Source organism: Varanus komodoensis, unplaced genomic scaffold (genome assembly GCF_004798865.1).
Source record: "Varanus komodoensis strain SLA01 unplaced genomic scaffold, ASM479886v1 scaffold66, whole genome shotgun sequence".
Taxonomy (NCBI): Eukaryota; Metazoa; Chordata; class Lepidosauria; order Squamata; family Varanidae; genus Varanus; species Varanus komodoensis.
The window spans coordinates 3,448,008-3,465,100 of NW_025336296.1; the positions used below are offsets into that span (position 1 = coordinate 3,448,008).

General features: G+C 47.9%; 1 protein-coding gene across 5 annotated transcripts in view; it reads right to left on the reverse strand.

Moving 5' to 3' along the window:
- The window catches only part of ST3GAL1 (ST3 beta-galactoside alpha-2,3-sialyltransferase 1), a 118,932-nt gene that overhangs the window by 34,690 nt on the left and 67,149 nt on the right, over nucleotides 1-17,093 (reverse strand). For all 5 annotated transcript variants that reach the window (XM_044450404.1, XM_044450399.1, XM_044450403.1 and 2 more), the window contains one exon: nucleotides 3,537-3,740. The gene's annotated coding sequence lies outside the window, so the exon portion shown is untranslated. The remainder of the gene's footprint in view (nucleotides 1-3,536; nucleotides 3,741-17,093) is intronic.

Below are 17,093 nucleotides of genomic sequence, written 5' to 3' on the forward strand. Positions count from 1 at the left end.
ACCCCTGCTTTCCAGGGGCAGCCCCATGAGCCTCCTCATGCAGCCGAGAAGCCGCAACTCCACCAGGCACATCTCCGTGACCCTCTCAGTGATACTTTCCCAGTCCAGAACTGCAAATGCTTCTGCCAATTACCTGAGAAACTCTTAGTAGCTTATAGTTTGAGTCGATGAGCAGATAGCCAAGGGTAGGAGAGAGACCGAGTTACAGGTAAGCTCTATCCACGCTAAGGAGTGCATTAGAGAGAGGGGGCTGCTTATCTAAGCCTCTGGCTAGCTTGTTTTACTCCTCTGCATCTTCTCTCCTAACAGAAGTGTCTCACTATCTGATCTCTTCTCAAATTCTTGGGTTATCTAACCCACTTTCCTGACCTTGTGCTATGAATTTCCATTAAAAACTCTCCCCTGGTTTGCTACCTGGATACTGAAATGATATACTCAGCTCAAGGCTTACAACCCAATCCTGGGCATGGGAACAGGAGTAATATACATACCCTTGCTCATTAGGCAAAATCAGGAGCTGCTATGGTTACAGTCCACAGTGCATCCAGCCTCCCTCGCACTAATACTTGGATGTAATTACGATTTCATTATTACTGTTTTCATTTTAGACTCCGGAACCCGCTAAAAACATGCCAGAGCCTCCCAGGGATCCCAGCGGCACAACTTAAAAACACAGACACGGAGCTCAGTTTGGCAGGACCGGTGAAGGCAGCTTTCTTTCACGATTCTCTGCGCCCAGTCGGGGACAAATGCTTCACAGGAGCCACCGCCCAAACGCAGTGGAGGCTCAAGGTGTGGCAGCATTGGCTCCGCTGCTCACTCCGCTCCCGTCAACACCAGTAGCAACCATTCAGGACACCAGCTGTTTGCTTGGACAAAAGAAGTAGATAGGAGCAGATGCGGAGGACCGAGACAGAAGCAGGGTTCGAGTCATTGGTGGAGGACAGCCTTTTTCCTCAATTGGGTTAAACGCAGGGATGTGGGAATGGGTGAAGTTGCACTGAGAGGGGCAGACTTTCCAAGCGCCTGCAGTACTGGATTCTGAAGGGGAGAGCAATGCGGAAGAGGTGATGGGAGGGCAGGAGGATCAAAGGGTGGGGGTGGAGCCTTTGAAGCTCCATCAAAGTCATGGCCAGCAGTTTCCCAGGCTGACCCTGAGTGCAGAGATATTTTTTTTCCTGATTTATATCCTGCCTTTTCCCTACCAAGGGCTCAAGGCAGCTTACATCCTCCTCCTCCTCCATCTTATCCCCACAACAACAACCCTGTGAGGTAGGTCGGGCTGAGAGTCTGTGACTGGCCCAAAGTCACCCAGTTGGCACCATGGCTGAGCGGGGACTCGAACCCAGATCGCCGGAGTCCCAGTCCCATTTTGCAAGAGATGGGAGGGAACCCAGGAGAGGAGGGAGAACCGGTGCCTTATCTTGTCCCTGACCCCATGATGAGGCTCAATTCTCCGTCATAAATGCTGTTGGAACTTTTCTCTTGGGAAAATCGAGCTGCCATCAAGATTTGTGCAAATTTCCCTAAATTTGAGTAACTTTCCTCCATAAACTAAAACAATCTGAACAGGGAATGAGATGAGTATGAACATGTGTTCACCTATCTGTGGGTATTTTTGGCAGACACGTGCTCTAAATGAATTTGCATTAATTGTACCTGCAGGAGAACGGGTCACGGTTGCATGACTGGGGAGTAAAATAGAATTTCTTGTACTTCCCTAATTAAATGTCCAGGATCCTGTCTCACCACAGTGGCAAGCCAGAAGCTGTCTTCGGCTGTCACTTCCCAGCACCTCCTATCCAGTGGTATGATATCCCTGCAAGCTGAAGCGCCATTTAGCCCTTCTGGTAGACCCGTCCCCATAAATGTGTCTCATTCTCTCTAAAAGGCTTGCACAGGGACAGCCATCACTGCATCTTGGAGAGACCAATTACCCAAGTTTATCACACACTGAATGATAAAGAGAGATCATTAGTTCTGCTAATGGATGAGACAGAAAGTGTCTGGGAGGTCAGGCTGCTAGTTGCTGGTCCCTCACGTTACACTCTTGCTCTACTCATGGGAAGCGTTTTAACACAAAGAGATTAGCATACATCAGAGAAGCAATAGGCTAGGCATTATCTGAAATAGGGGGGAAATATCCAGAGTCACATTCAAAAGGGATTTGCACATTACAAAGTTCCCTGTGTGGCTTCTTGGCTGCAAACCCTAAAGCGCATTAAAAAATGTTAATACTGAATTAGGTGGATGGTGATAACCGGCAGCAGGAGAAAAAGCCCAGACAAGGCAAAACGGTGCAGAGAATGACATACAAAATGGGCGCCTTTTCCTGTTGCGATTGATGGCAACTTGTTTTTCCGCCAAAGCACGAGATAGCAAAGCATGCGGTCTCTCTGTTTCCAGAAGAGGTCTTTTCCTCCTGCCCTGTCCATCCAGCTCAAATGGAATTTCAAAGGATCCCGTTTTAAGGCAGTGTGCTCCTTAAAGTTTGCAGAAGTGGCAGGGTGGAGAAGGGAGAGGGGAATGCCAGATACTTCAGAAACTCTTGGCTTAATACATCTGGCTCAGTTCAGGCAGAACTAGATTAAGGGAGACCTCGACTGGTATTTAAAACAACGTAAAATTATGTTCTTTCTATACAGAAGTTGGTTGCCAAAGGTCCATCACACTGTAGTAACGTACAGACAAAGGAAGAAGCCAAATGCTGAGCGCTGGTCTAACTGGCTTAGCATTGCCCACACTGAATGGCAGTACCTTGTCAGAATTTCAGGCAGTTTTTCCACCCTACCTGGGAATGCCTGCAAGGCAGGTGCTCTACCACGGAGCCTTGTTCTTTCTCGAAAAACCTTGGAACATAGGAACCTGCCTTATTCCAGCGGCTCATGCAGCCCAGTGTTGTCGTCACTGGCTGGCAGCAGCCATCTCCAGGGTTTCATGCAGCGTTCCCAGCACTGCCTGGACATGGAACCCGAGACCTTCGGTATGTGGAACAAGCACCTCCAAAGCAAGCACACCTTGGCTGAAAAGGAAGGCTGAGCCAGGTGGTGGCGGGAGCCAGAGCAGCTCAGTGAGGACCAGCCCCAGATTGGTGGCAGAGGGTTGGGGCGTGCGTGTTGCGGACTGGGGGAGAGGAGGACTGGAATGGCATGTCCTGATCAGGGAGTGGCTGGCTGGAACCCTGCACAGGAGCATTCCGTGCTGCGACCTCGCTTGCCCGGACTAAGAGCCTTGGGTGGCATCCTCCTCAGACTGGTTTCATCTCTTGGAAGCCAAAGGGGCTGCATTCCCCCCATCCCCACCTCAACAGAGCCCTTGGGCAGTACGTGGGTGTCACAGATACTAAGCACGATTCCGCGGAGCTCCCTGGCTCTGCCCTTTGCAGTCTCTGCCCAAAGAAGGAAAGTTTCCTTTAACATCCACCAGCCCTTCAGCCCTGGCTCTCCCTTTCTTCGGAAGAGATTCCAGGAAGGAGGCTTCTGTGACCAAACCTGCTTCCAGCATTGTACTGTGAGGGCTCAAAGAGAACTATTTACCTTTCCAGCCCCTTTCACTTGGCTGCTTTTCCAAACACTGGTGCTACTGTTGATAGATTTTCTCCGGTAATGGCAGGTCACAACTTCTTCACTTTTTTTGTTTTTCTTGCACAGAAATTGCTCTTTTCTTCTGTCCTATTTTCTGATGAAATTCTTGTTCTTCAGCAGAGGCGGTGTAGGTACAGAACTGGGATCTTCCTAGATCTACAGGGAGAGAGAGATAGTCAGCTGAACTCAAGAGACAACACGTTTGATGGTTGGTTTGTTTAATCTGCTAAAAGCAAGCTTCTAGTCATGGCTGACCATGAAGATAAACTTCAACATCGACAGGCAAGGACCAGTGAAATTTCAAATGCTGGTAGGGAGTGAAAGGGGGTGAGTTTGGAATACTTTTTCTGTTCTCCTCGGCTTCTCCGCTGAAAATCTCCACACAAACTCTTCCCAGTTGGAGGAAACAAATTATGCATGACACACAGGCCATGGAATCCACTCTTCATGGGTGAAGAGTGGAGGTTAAACAGGGCAGAATGTGACCTGCCCCTTTGATGCACTCCCAAGAACCGTGGGCTACTCGGAAGCCTGGTGCCCCTTTGCTGTGACTTAGCTCCGAGAGTCCCCTGCCACTTGCTCCTCCAAATAGCCCGGCTTGCAGCTCAAGGAATGGGTTTCGGGAGGGGTGTCCTCCAACCCGAGGTGGGGGTGGTGCCATTCTTCAGCTGTCCACAAACCCCAGTGGTGGCTCCACACAGTTTCAGGTGGGGCTTTTCCGACCCTGCCTGGAAATGGCGGAGATTAAACCTGGCACGTCCTACGTGTGGAACAGGCCTTGCATCGCTCCTCTTCTGGCTACCTCCTCTGGCCCGCCACCGCATGCCTGAGCCTGCTCGACCCCGGGCTTCACCACAGGGCCAGCCTGGGCAAGTCTCCAGCCTGAGCTGAAGGACCCTTGCCCCAGCCCCGTTCCAAAGGCTGCTCTTCGACTCTTACTTCAGCAGGAGCAATGAGGAAAGTCATGCACTGACCCCCCAGGGGTTGCCTTCCGGCGATGGGGCAGGCTGTGCAGCTTGCAGATCTTCCCTCAAACACCCGGCTGCCCCCACTTGCCCCAGGCCCCCCGTGTCTGCCCCAGGGGGCTGCCTCCGTCTGCCTAATGTCAGAGCCCGGTCCTCCCCACCTGCCTCCATTATGGTGTAGCTGGACTACGTAACAATCATTGGGCCAAGTGGCCAGAAGAGGGGCCTAGGTGGCATCCCCCCACTCCTGCCTCTTCGGACCAATGGGGAGGTGGGTGCGCCCGACCCCCAGCCTGTCACTGAGTGAAGACATCCTAGGACTGCTGGATCAGATGGAAAACGTATCTAGCCCACCCCGCCGTTTCACCAAGCCACTGCAGATCAGGAGGGCTAGGCCTCTGGGCCAAGTCTGGCCCACTTAGGGGCCTCACCCTGCAGCCGGCCATGCCCTTTTTCTCTGCCCTCTCTCCTTCCTGCAGCTGCCCCTGGTGTGGTGCTTTCTGGGCTTTTTTGCGGTCTCGTTGTCTCTCAAGAGTTGGCATGGCTCTCCTGAGAGGATCCCAACACAGACAGACAATGTTGGCCATGCCTCCTTTCACCTTCATCTCCACCCGCTGCTGGCATGGTGTGCCCCAAAGATGTCTCCAGAACTGAATCCGGCCTTCAGGATGGGAGAGTCCTGATGTCCCTGTGCCAGATTCTTTCTGGAGGCCCCTGACCAGCAGAAGAAGGCAACATTTGCCTCCAGCACCTGCTGTTCAGAGGTGCAGGTGCTCTGCAGCCCCTGGAGCTCCTGGAAAGCCAAGAAGACTTAAGCAAGTCTTCTCATCCTGGGACTTCCCAGGGCTGCTGCTGAACTTTTGAACACGGAAGGAGACATGTTTGGCTTGGTTATTGCTGAAAGCCTTTTGAAGGCGGAAGAGCCACCCTCCCCCAGCTCAGCGTCCTGCCCCCTCCCACAGCGAGAGGGTTAAAACCAAAGGCACTCCCATTCAATGCCTCCGATAATTATCCTCAAGATTTGCCTGAAGTCTGTTTCTGATGGTCATCTGGTAAAAAGGAGCATTTGACAGAACTGTAGGCAGAACCCAACTCTGATGTCCTCTCAACCCCCTCTGGTTTGCCTTCTTCAAAACCATTCAGTTTCCTCCTTTAAAAAGCCTCCAAAGTATTAAAAGGGCACTTCCTGAAATCCCTGGACTGACAGTTTCTTCTCTTGTTTCTTTCCTGTTGGGTGGATCTTATGTGACGCCTTGATAGAGAACACAAGGAGACCACAATAAAATAAAGGAGTGTTTCACGTAGAACATAAAAACAGATTGAGTCACAAGGGGCCTCCTGGGCTATCTAGTCGAATCCCTGGCTCCGGCCAGCTCCACTCATGACATGCCTACACAATCCTGCAATTCAGTGCTACAGAACTGCACTGTATTGCTTGCCATTTCCACACCACAGTCAAAATACAGTGGCATTTTGATGCCCGAAAGAAGCTTATCACCTCAATTTCAATAAAGGGACCAAAGCATATCAGTAAACTTACTTTGGCTTAAATTTCTGTACTGGGCTCTGTTCAAGAGGCACTTATTGAAATATGGGTTTTGATGAAGATGAGTAAAGAAATTCATTCAGTTTGCATTTTAGGGCTATGCAAACTCATCTCACTTCCCACCATTGAACCAACACACAAACAATTTGTCACTACAATGGGTCCACTTCTCCATCTGCAACATTTTGCAATGGAGTCCTCCAACCAAAACAAATGTACATGGTGAAATAGAAATGTGTAGTTTAGTGAAAATAATGTTAAAAATGCATTGCACTGCAAAAATTGCTTGCAAAATGCGCGTTTGTGTAGAAATGGTGATATTAAGGGAAACAGATTTTCATGTGAACTTTTAAAGAGTGATTCTCAGTGCTTGGGTTGAACCAATGAGACAGAAAAATGAGACGCTAGAACTGACAGATTTGTCCATGCTAGGCTTTGAGGAAGGACTTATGACCCTGAATAGAAGTCACTTCAAATGAACATCTGACTTCTTCTTTTACCAGTAGCAGCTGCAGGGAACTGGGGAGGTGCATACCACACCCAACAGAGTTCCAACAAAAACCATTTTCCTCTGATCAGACAGCCAATGAAACAGTCATTAATATTAAGAAAGAGCACGAGTGTTCAGCAAGCTTGAAGGGAAGAAGAGTATTTGATACATTTATATGCCGCCTTTTCCTGCAAGGAGACTAAAGTGGCATATATGGTCCTCCTCCTTTCCATTTCATGCTCACAACAAGCCTGTAAGGTTGCTTAGGCAGAGAGTCAGTGATCGGCCAAAGCCGCCTGGTGAGTCCCATGCAAACTCGAACCACACTGGGTGACTCCGCTTCCCATGGGAAGAGTCCTAACCCTCCACAGGCAACACACCTTGCTGCTGTTGCTATCAGGAGCAAAGCCAGACACAGCCAGTGCATTCATGTGTGGCCTGTGGGACTTGTTGGTATTTTGCTTCGGGGGCTATCAGAAAATGATGCGTCTGGCTTCTGTCTGCACTTCTGCCAAGAACTAGTTTTATCAGGAGGCTGTTCTGATGCTCTCCAGACCCCCTTCCTTTCGCCTGCTTCAGCTCGCAGCCCCCAGCGCTGAAAAAGGCTGCTGGCACCACGGACATTAAACCGGCATTCCTTCCTTCAAACTCCCGCTCTCCTGCCTTCTTTCTTCCCCGTTGGAAGGCTCTAATATTTAAGGCTTCAGCATGTGCCGCCAGGCCGGTGGTGGGATGTTTGTCTGGCAACTGAGGAGGCTGTCAAGTTGCCCCCTTGCCAAGTCTGTGCCAAAACCCTTTGGCACAGTGACCGGGGATGGCATGAAAGCCGGTGCTAGTCAGCGCAGACCTGCCGAGAAGGAAGTGTTGCTACTATCTGTGAATAAGTCAGTTGTCTCCGTGCTGTTGCTGCAAGATGGTCAGGAAAAATAGGCAAAAACAAACCCGTGCCAGCTTCTCTTTGCATTAGTTTGCCTTTCTGAGGGATAGGAGAAGAGGGGCATTATGTGCCCCTTCTAAAATAATCAGAACGCTTCACATTCCAAGGTTTTTTAAAATTTTAAAAAGTTCTATATTGTTGTGAGCTGCAGAGAGAGAGCTACTATTGTAGTGGCATACAGACTGACATAATAAATACATTGATTTATTATTTGCTCTGTATTGTTGCCTTTCTCATAAAATACCTAGAGACATTTATTTTGTAAGAGGTTCAATAAATGTAATAATAAATTAACAGAATGCTTTGGAGCAGTCTTGTGCGGAAAAGCAATGAGTACACATTTTAAATCTATAGCAATGCTCTCCATTGTGTTTACAACATTTCTGTAAGGTAGGTGCGCCATATCATCCCATACCAACACTGGCTTACAAGCTGCTTTTCCTGAACGGATCACACCATACACGGTACTGATACCACACAAACACTGGTGTATTCATGACTTCACTTCCAGTCATAGCATTCAATCAGTATTCCATTACTCTCTGCCTCACTACTATCTGCATATTTTGCTATTTACTAAATGTAAATTATGCAGATTCAATGTAATCTACATTAGTGATAACGTCACACTGGCTGGTGCTGTTTTATCTACATTAGCCAGCTAACAGATACTACCGTTATGGTAATTTCTCTTCCAATATAGCCCAAGCATTAGCTTCATTTTTTAAAAAAGTTTATCAAAAATGCCCACAGTTAGCTAACCTTTTAAAAAACCAATGGATCTCATTTGTTACGGTATCAGTGTTCCAGTTTCCAGGGAAGTAAGCCCATAACCGTCTGAGCAGGCTGAAAAGTCACCTCTGGGTCCCTTCTAAACACGTAGATGGCTGATCTTAACTGTCCAAGAGTTTTTCCAAGGAGCACAGGGCTTCCTAGAACGCTTTGTACCATGACGCTGCCTCTCTCCCCTGCCCTCACTCCCACGATGCCCACAAACAGAGGAGGGGAAGGTGCTGCGAACAGGAATTCCCAGCTCTGAGATTGGAGAGCGTTTCGAAGTTGGAGCTGGGACTCCCAATGCAATCTGTTGTAGTCTTACGCTGTCTGGCAACCATGGGATTGTGCAATGAATGCCTTCACAACCTCTGTCACACCAGAAGAATTACAAAGAAGGCAGCCCAAATCATCAGTGCAATTGTCTCAATGGAAATAAGAGCCCTGGAGATGATCATAGGTTTTTGCTCCGCTTGACGACAAAGAAACTCACCGTCATTCACAACAGCTGAGCAGCCAGCCTCTCCCTCTCTCCGTTCCTTCCTCCCCCCTCTCTCTTTCCACCTCCAAGCTCTAACCTTGGGTCATCTTCTATCATGAGTTCTTCCTTCTCTCACACCAAGAAGCCCCCAAACCATACCAGGCATTTGATAACATGTACACACCTAATGGAGTAGTACTCTCAAGACACGCTCCCCATCAGAAGCAGCATTTGAAACTGGAGTCATTTGGGTGCTGACTTTCCAGGCCAAGTGAAAACCAGTCGGGCTGAAGAGCAAGGTGCTGTGAGTCGTATTACAGGCAGAGAGTTCAGACATGGAGAGAGGAGTGTCTCCTAAGGGACAGATGCAACACTGGGCCTCCTAGTCGAGACCTTCCCCACTGATTGATTGTTCTTCAGTCAGCCATGGGAAGGGTGGGGCTCTGATTCAGCAGAGTCGGATGCAGGTGACTCTGTTTCCCTTACCTAAATCGCTCCTTCACCTGCCAGCAGCCTCACAGTGGAAAAGGATCTTAGTGCTTGTGTTGAGAAGTTGCTTAGCCTCTCTGTAAAGATGGGAACATGATTCCTTCAAGAGTAAGTGCATGGAGGCACAGTCCTTATACCTGAATCCACCCCTGCCCTCTCTGAAACACTAACAGAAGCTCTGGGTGTGAGGCAGAGGTAGAGATTTAGATCTGGGCAAGGCCTTAGAACAGGTTTCCCTGTTTCAAGAATTTTGGACTAGAAGTCTCACATTTTCTGAGCATTGGTCATGTTGACTGGAGCTGAATTGAGTCTGGAACATTTGGAGGCATCAGCTGGGGAAGGCTAGAAGAGAGACACGGGTTGAATACCTGCCTCCCAGATGTTGCAGCATGGGTCAAAACTGGATACTCCAGACCCTATGAAACGTTAAAATGGGGTGGGTGGCATATCCCAAAGCATCCAGGGAAGGATACAAACCTGCTCGGGTATTTCTCACAGGAAAATCAAAACGTGGTAATGAAGAGGTGTGTTTCACCCATCCTGTCTGGCTCCTTGGTTCTCCTAGCTTCAGGCAGACAGTGAAATCCTAAGGGTATTTACCCTGAAGTAAGACCCACTGGATTGATTGGGATTTGCTCATTAATTGCAGCCTTCCATATCCTCCAGATGTGAGAATTTCAACTCTCATCAGCTCTAGTTAGAATGGCCAATGGTCAGGACTTCTGGGCTTTGGTGGCCAAAATATCAGCTTGGGAAAGACTGACCAATGTCTTGACCCAGACAGCTGTCCTCTTCCTCAGTCTGGGCAGATCCCAGGCTGGGGTAGTACAGCAGACCCAAAGTCCTGGGGCATACCTGACTGATCTCCTGATGAGTAGGCGATAACTAGACTTAGATCCATTGCAACCTCTCATGAATCAGGGAAGAGGGCGAGAGAAAGCTATCTAACAAAGGTCCAGTCAAGGCAGCACTTACCTAGAGAACACCTGGCAGCTGCAGAGCAGCCGAATGACTGGTTTTTCCCAAGGGAGCCAGCCGTGAAGCATCCAGACTTAGGATTATGGGGAAAGTCCTGCTGGATCAGACCAGTGGCCCAGCACCGCATTCATATGGTGGGGAACCAGTGGCCCACAAGATCCCTCAAACAAGATCTCTGCCTGCCCAGACTCCTCCGCATGCGACCTCTGGCAATGGAGGCAGCCCAAAGCTAGCAAGGCTAGTTGTCATGGACAGTCTCCTCCTCCATGAATTTGTCCAATCCCTACTTATGAGAGGACCCCACCCCACAAGGTCTCCAGACTGCTGTTTGCTCTGGTGCTTGATGAGTGCCATAAAACCAGCACTAAGGTGTGGTTAGGCTCTAGTTATGTACTAGCTCACTACTTGAAAAACCAATACCCAGTTTAAAATAATCCAATGATAAAGCAATTAAAACAGTATGGCCTCAAAGCTACCTAGCAAAACCATTTTTAAAAATGCCTTCGCACCCTTTCTGAAAGGATTGGGTGTGGTGCTCTTGTTATGCGTCGGGCGAGATTCAGTCCTTGTGATCCTGAATTTATGCCATCTTTCTTATTGAATGGTTGGCTTTGCCTTCTTTGAACGTGCTGCTAGGAAAACACTTCTTCCCATCCTGCCGGCCTTCACCACTTGCTGCACCACCAACCCTGAGGTCTTCCTTGGCAAGTTTCTGTGTGTGGGTGCCCTCCACCAGAGAACTTCTGCCTGGGGCTACAAAGCCCTGCCAAAAGTCGGAATGTGTTTGTCATTACAAGGCATGATGTAAAGCAGGGGTGGGAACCCATGGCATGCAAGTAACAAACCAACGGCCCCCAAAGAACCATCACCTCCTGAGGAGGTCTGGCCCACTGCTGAAGAAGGCCTTTAGGAAATCTCCTTAATGGTTAACTAAACCTTGTTTCCCTGCAATTTCTACCTGTTGGTTCAAATGCTTTACCCTGATATAAAAGAGAACTTTGCTCCATCTTCCGCGTGACGGCCCTATCCTAATTCTTTAAAACGCAGGTCTAAGATTCCCCGGAAGGGACTGTAAAAGTAGGCCTGCAGCAGGGTTTCTGCTAGGCCAAAGGAAAAGAGGGAGGAGGAGCTTGGACTGCAGAAAATTCACAATCCCAAAATACGAAGGGATGCCACACTCCGTTGGAGCTGTTCCCTGGACCACTTTGGAGTAGATGTTAGAGCTCAGGTGCAGCTTATTTCTAGCAACACAAGAGAATGTGTGACCGTCTATTCATCAGTCACCATCACAGCACCAAGACCACAAACCTAGACATCTTTCTCAGGAGGCTATAGGGCTGAACCATGGCATGGCCATGCCGGGGGTGACATCAGGCATGGCTGCACTTGACAGATTGAGCACAAGGGGTCCAGCTCTCACAGCTGGAAGGCATCATTGCTATCATAAGGTCTATCCCCAGCCAGGCAAAGCCAGGTCCATTCACTAATTGGAACAGAATTGCCCGTGAGAGGGTGGGCTAAGTTGGCCTCTTGTGAATCACCTAAAAAGGGACATGCATCACCAGAGAAGACAAGAGCACAGCGATTTCCATCACGTTTTCATATGCTCCATGCAAGTGCAAAAATAGTTACAATTTGTACAGAACTGCAGAATATGCCATCAGAGCATGGAAGTCCATAACCAGGTGGCCTGCGTGCATTTGCTCAGTCTGCTGTCCAGCTGTGGGCGGACAGCTTCAAAGCCCCTGGGCTCTCCCTTCCTAACTCTGAATCAGGCTTGGACTAGGGCAAACCTTCATTACAGCGGACAGTCCTCTGGCACCCCTTCAAACAGAGGACTGTCTCCTTACATGAGGACACACGACCACCCTAGCAGAGCTTCACCTGCTAGATGAATGGGGACCTTTTCCAACATCATGCTTGGGACTGCCAGGGGTCCAAACGTGAGTGTTAGCTTTAGTGTATATCCAGTGTGCGAGTGAGCTGCGGATCCAGCCCATCAGTGCCAGGGTATCTGGGGGCAGCGCCTAACCACATCTCATTCATGTAATACTAACCACACTATTTTATTATTTATTTATTTATTTATTTATTTTATTTATATCCTGCCTTTTTCCTACAAAGGGCTCAAGGCAGCTTACATTATCTCTCCTCCTCCATCTTATCCCCACAACAACAACCCTGTGAGGTAGGTTGGGCTGAGAGACTGTGACTGGCCCAAAGTCACCCAGTTGGCTCCATGGCCGAGCGGGGACTCGAACCCAGATCCTCTGAGTCCCAGTCCCATGCTCTTAACCACTACACCACACTGGCTCTACACCACACAAGCCTGAAGCAGCTCTGATCTTTCTTTTCTCCGTCTGCCGTGGCTACCCAGAGCTTAACCAAGACCCCTCCTGCCCATACAGTTTGTGTTGCAATAGCAGTCCTTACAAAAGGATAGGCTGAAAACGTCGGGCAAGGAAAAACAAACCATGTTTTCTTCCCCTTTAAAGAAACTCAGTAATTGGCATTATGATGTAACGTCCCTGGCATTAATTATAAATAAATGTTAGATTGGCTGTAATAATAGCTGAAATTTATAGTCCTCTCTTGCACGGGGCTGCTTAAAACCAGAGTGGTTGTCATATTGATACATGTCAGGGGCACAGAAAATGTGAGAACTGCAGTTTGTGTTTTACTGCCTATTAAAATGAATGTGTAATGAGCAATAAAGCAAACAATTACTTAGCAGAAAAACAAACTCTTCAGACCTTATAAACTATGACTTTGGGGTGTCTGTGTGGGTGGCTGTGTACACATGTTTCACCTGAATGGCCTTTGTGGAGGTGTCTTTCCAACAACATGAGAACCCATGTTTCATCAACAACCTGTAGGTCAACAACAACCCACACTCAGTCCTTGGTATTGGCTACTGCATTGTCTGAACCCAGTCACTGTCTAGACTGGCTGGTGGCAACTCCCCAGGCTTTTGGGCAGGAGCTTTTCTGACCCCACCAGGAGATGACAACCTCAGTGGGCAGAATCCAAGGCAAGACTGCAGCTGAAGCCAGAAGGCAGAATCAAGTATTTGGGGGTATCTGGCAAGAATGTGGAATTGACAAATCTGTGAAGCCCTACTTCACTCTGGTTTTGTTTTTCCAAGGCTAAGCTTGCTCCATCAGAACTCAAACTGAAGGTTTGTTTCTTTTCTTGAAAATCCCATTTTTGTATGCCTTCCCCACCTCCACAACAGCATGCATTACTTTTTGTGTGCTATTCTGTAAATGCTTGTGTATCCCCGCCTTGAATAAAGCATTTTTATGTAGGTTGTGTTTTTTTAAATATGCACTTCTGTGCCCATGTTTTGAGCTGCAAACATTTCTGAATGCACTATTAGTGTTTGTGCTGCATTGCAAATTTTAAAAATGTATGGACTGAGGCAGAAAATAGAATACTGAATTGAGCACACCAAATGCTCTGCCCATCCCTAGGCAGAAGCCAGCACAGAATATTTCTGTTCATCTGCATGCAAATCTAGCATCCACATGCCAGGCCCTTCCTATCCAGACCTTTAAAGGTAGTCCATGAACCTGTGACACTTCCACACACCCAAAATTTCAGATGAATCAACCATTTATGACATTTAGGGAGGGCACCGGACACAGCTGCAAACCTATGTGGCAGATCAGAACACCTGCAATTATTCCTCAATTTCTGCCTCTCGCATCACATAAAAGAGATTTTAGTCTTCGATCTATCCAAGAGCAGGCCTTCAAACCTCCTTTCAAGTTTGCTTCACCAACTTCCACCCCTCTAATGAAATCTATCCTTCTGCAAAGAGACGCCAGACTATCAAAAGGTACCCTGGCGGGTACGATCAGATTTTCCTGTGTTTCAGTGGAGTCAAAAGAGAGAGGGAAGAAGCAGAGGAGAGAGGAGAAAGCAAGCCTGAATACTGCAAACGCCTTCCAGACGACTTGACGCTTTGCTCCCTTTCTCCCCTCTATTTGCTGCTGCTTTTTCTGTTCTTGTTTTCATTCTCAAGAGCCCTTCCCAGTCACTGTGGCCAGATGAAACAGTGTGACTACATAGGCAGGACTGGAATTAAGTTTCAACTTAGCTTTCTCTATCTTAGCTTTCTCTATCTAGTCTGGGACAGATTATTTGTAGATACTCTGTGTATTGAGACCCAAAGCTATCACAGACAAGCACCTTCTTCATGCACACTTTTATACTGATGATTAGCATTTGGGTCTGTACTGGGTCAGACCCTGGTCCAAGGAGTCCCATATTGTGGATACCGGTGGGTAACAGCTTTCCGGGTTTTCATACACAACTTTTTCCTAGCTGTACCTAGACTGGCCCATCCTCACCTGCAAAACAGGTGCCTGGACCCTTCCGTTGGCATCTGATGGGACTTGTTCCCTATTTAAACACTATACAGTCCATCGCTCAGCAAAGGGGTCCAGGTAAAGGCTGAACCGACATGTGTAAGAGCAGGAGAGAAATGTTGACAGTGTCAGTCAAGGCTTTGGGAAAATAAACGTTTCATCTCAGTGTGGCTGGCTCTCTCTCTCTCTCTCTCTCCCCCCCCATTTCATCTTCACATCAAAGGTGGGGGGAAAACATGTCAGGATCTAATTATATATACAGACATTGAGGAGTTTGGAATCCTTGAGATTCATCTGGTTCTTATCTCTGAGTGGAGTCTGAAAACTCAGAACAAACAAGCATTCCTTTTACTGCACTTTTAAGCAATGCAACTGCCAGGAAGTGGGGGGAGGTGCCAAAATACATGAACTTTATTGAACTAATCTTCCTTTAGAATTTAAAGGGGTGGAGTGAAAACAAACCCAAACCAAAGTATGCAGGCATATTGTAGCAGAAAGCTCTTACTGCCAGAAACTAAGTCTTAAGAGAGGCATTTTAACCCTTTGGAGTGGGGAAAGATAGGCACAAGAGCTGGGAAACCACCAAGAGAAAAGGGCATGACTATCTCAAGAAACTTGGGTGTGGGGGGGGGGGATGTTTGACCCCACTGCTGTGGTTCCAGACCTGTGCACTAGGTTGTTTCAAGGGAACATGATTTAGGGTTTGATCCCATCAGCTGGTTGTCAATGCTTGACAGCTTCCAAACTGCCCTTCCAGCTCTGCAATTCAGCAAGATGGTCAATTCCAGCCATCCAAGGTGGAGAGAATGAGGCTGCCCATCCTCATCCTCTCCGTGGCAGATGCCTCCCCTGCTTCTGAAACTTCTTTTCCCTCTCTCCGAGGTCAACATTTGAACTTGGAGAGGCAGCTTTCCATGCTGGTGGGGAGGCAGACTGAAGGACAGACCACCAGCCCCAAAGCTCTGAGAGATTTTTAGATTTACTTAAAATGGACCTTTGTAATTGTTTATTTTGTTGTTTTGATTTTAATTGCTACAGAATGTCGCATATTGTCATTATGAACATCTATTTTTAGTGTTGCTTTTTGGTAAACTGTTCTGGGAGCCATGTATGGCTGTTGAATGGTATATAAAAGCAAAAAATAATAAATAGACACAGTACATCACTCTGCTCCGTAGTGCGGGAGATACTGACAGATAAATTATGTGCCTGCCTCATTATTCAGCCATCTAGGTACTATTTGTGGATGGGTAAGTTCAGGGTCCATGCTTGTTCTCCCTTCTTAGGGTTTTTATTGGTAAACCATGTATGAATTGAGCTGTTTCCTGGCAGTTTCCAATGAAAAATGCAGGTTTTGCCACAGAAGCTTGGATGTGGACCTCCCAAGGCGTTGTTCTCTTATAACCCCAGTTCTCCGTCAGCTCCACTGGCTCCCGATTGAAGTCCAGGCCCAATTCAAGGTGTTGGTTATGACCTATACAGCTTGGGTCCTGGGTATCTAAAGGAATGCTTGCCTCCATACATGCCCTCCCGCCGCTTGAGATCAGCAACAGATGCCCTTCTCCGGGAACCCTGTGAATATGAGGAGGGTGAGTACCTGGAGGAGGGCTTTCTCTGTGGTGGCGCCCCATCTATGGAATGCGGTCCCCAGAGAGGTCCACCTGGCGCCGTCGTTATTTGTTTTTCGGCGCCAGGTGAAGACCTTTTTATTTAAAACTTATTTTAATTGTTAAATTATTGAATTAATTAGGATTTTAAAATTTTTAGCCAAGAATGCACCGGGGGTTTTTAAACGATTTTTTAAATTGTTATATTATCATTATTTATGTATGTATATATGTATTCTTGGTGAGCCGCCCTGAGGCTTTGTTGCGATGGGGGACGGCATAGAAATGTTTTAAATAAATAATAATAAATAAAGCTACAACTGCCCCTTTGTGGAAAAAGTCTGGCTTTGGTCAGAAACTAGGCAAGCAGAGTTCTGCCAACTTTTTCTGCTCATGCTAAAGAGATGCACAGTGAATGAGATTTTAATCAATTCGGTGCGACCTCATCCTAGACAAGCTGATCCATCACCTCTGCTTGGAGTGATACTGCATGGAAAGAATAAGCCCAGCTGATGATTAGAGAGCAATTCATCATCAAAAATTAATCAGGGTATTAATTAAGCAGTGTATCCTATTTAAGAACACATGGGTGTGCGGTTTCCAGGCCCCGGTGCCAAGGACAAAGGAACAGGGAGAAACGACCTCAAGCAAGAAACCAGCACCGCCACATACTACATAGAAACATAGAAACAGAGCGAGTCAGAAGGGGCCTCCCGGGCCATCTAGTCTGACCTCCGGCACCAGCTGGCTTCGCTCACGACATGCCCACCATGTGGACGTCCAGCCTATCCTTGAACAACCGCACCGATGGGGCCTCAACAGCCTCTCGTGGAAGCCCATTCCACACCCTCGGGGTCCTGACTGTCAGG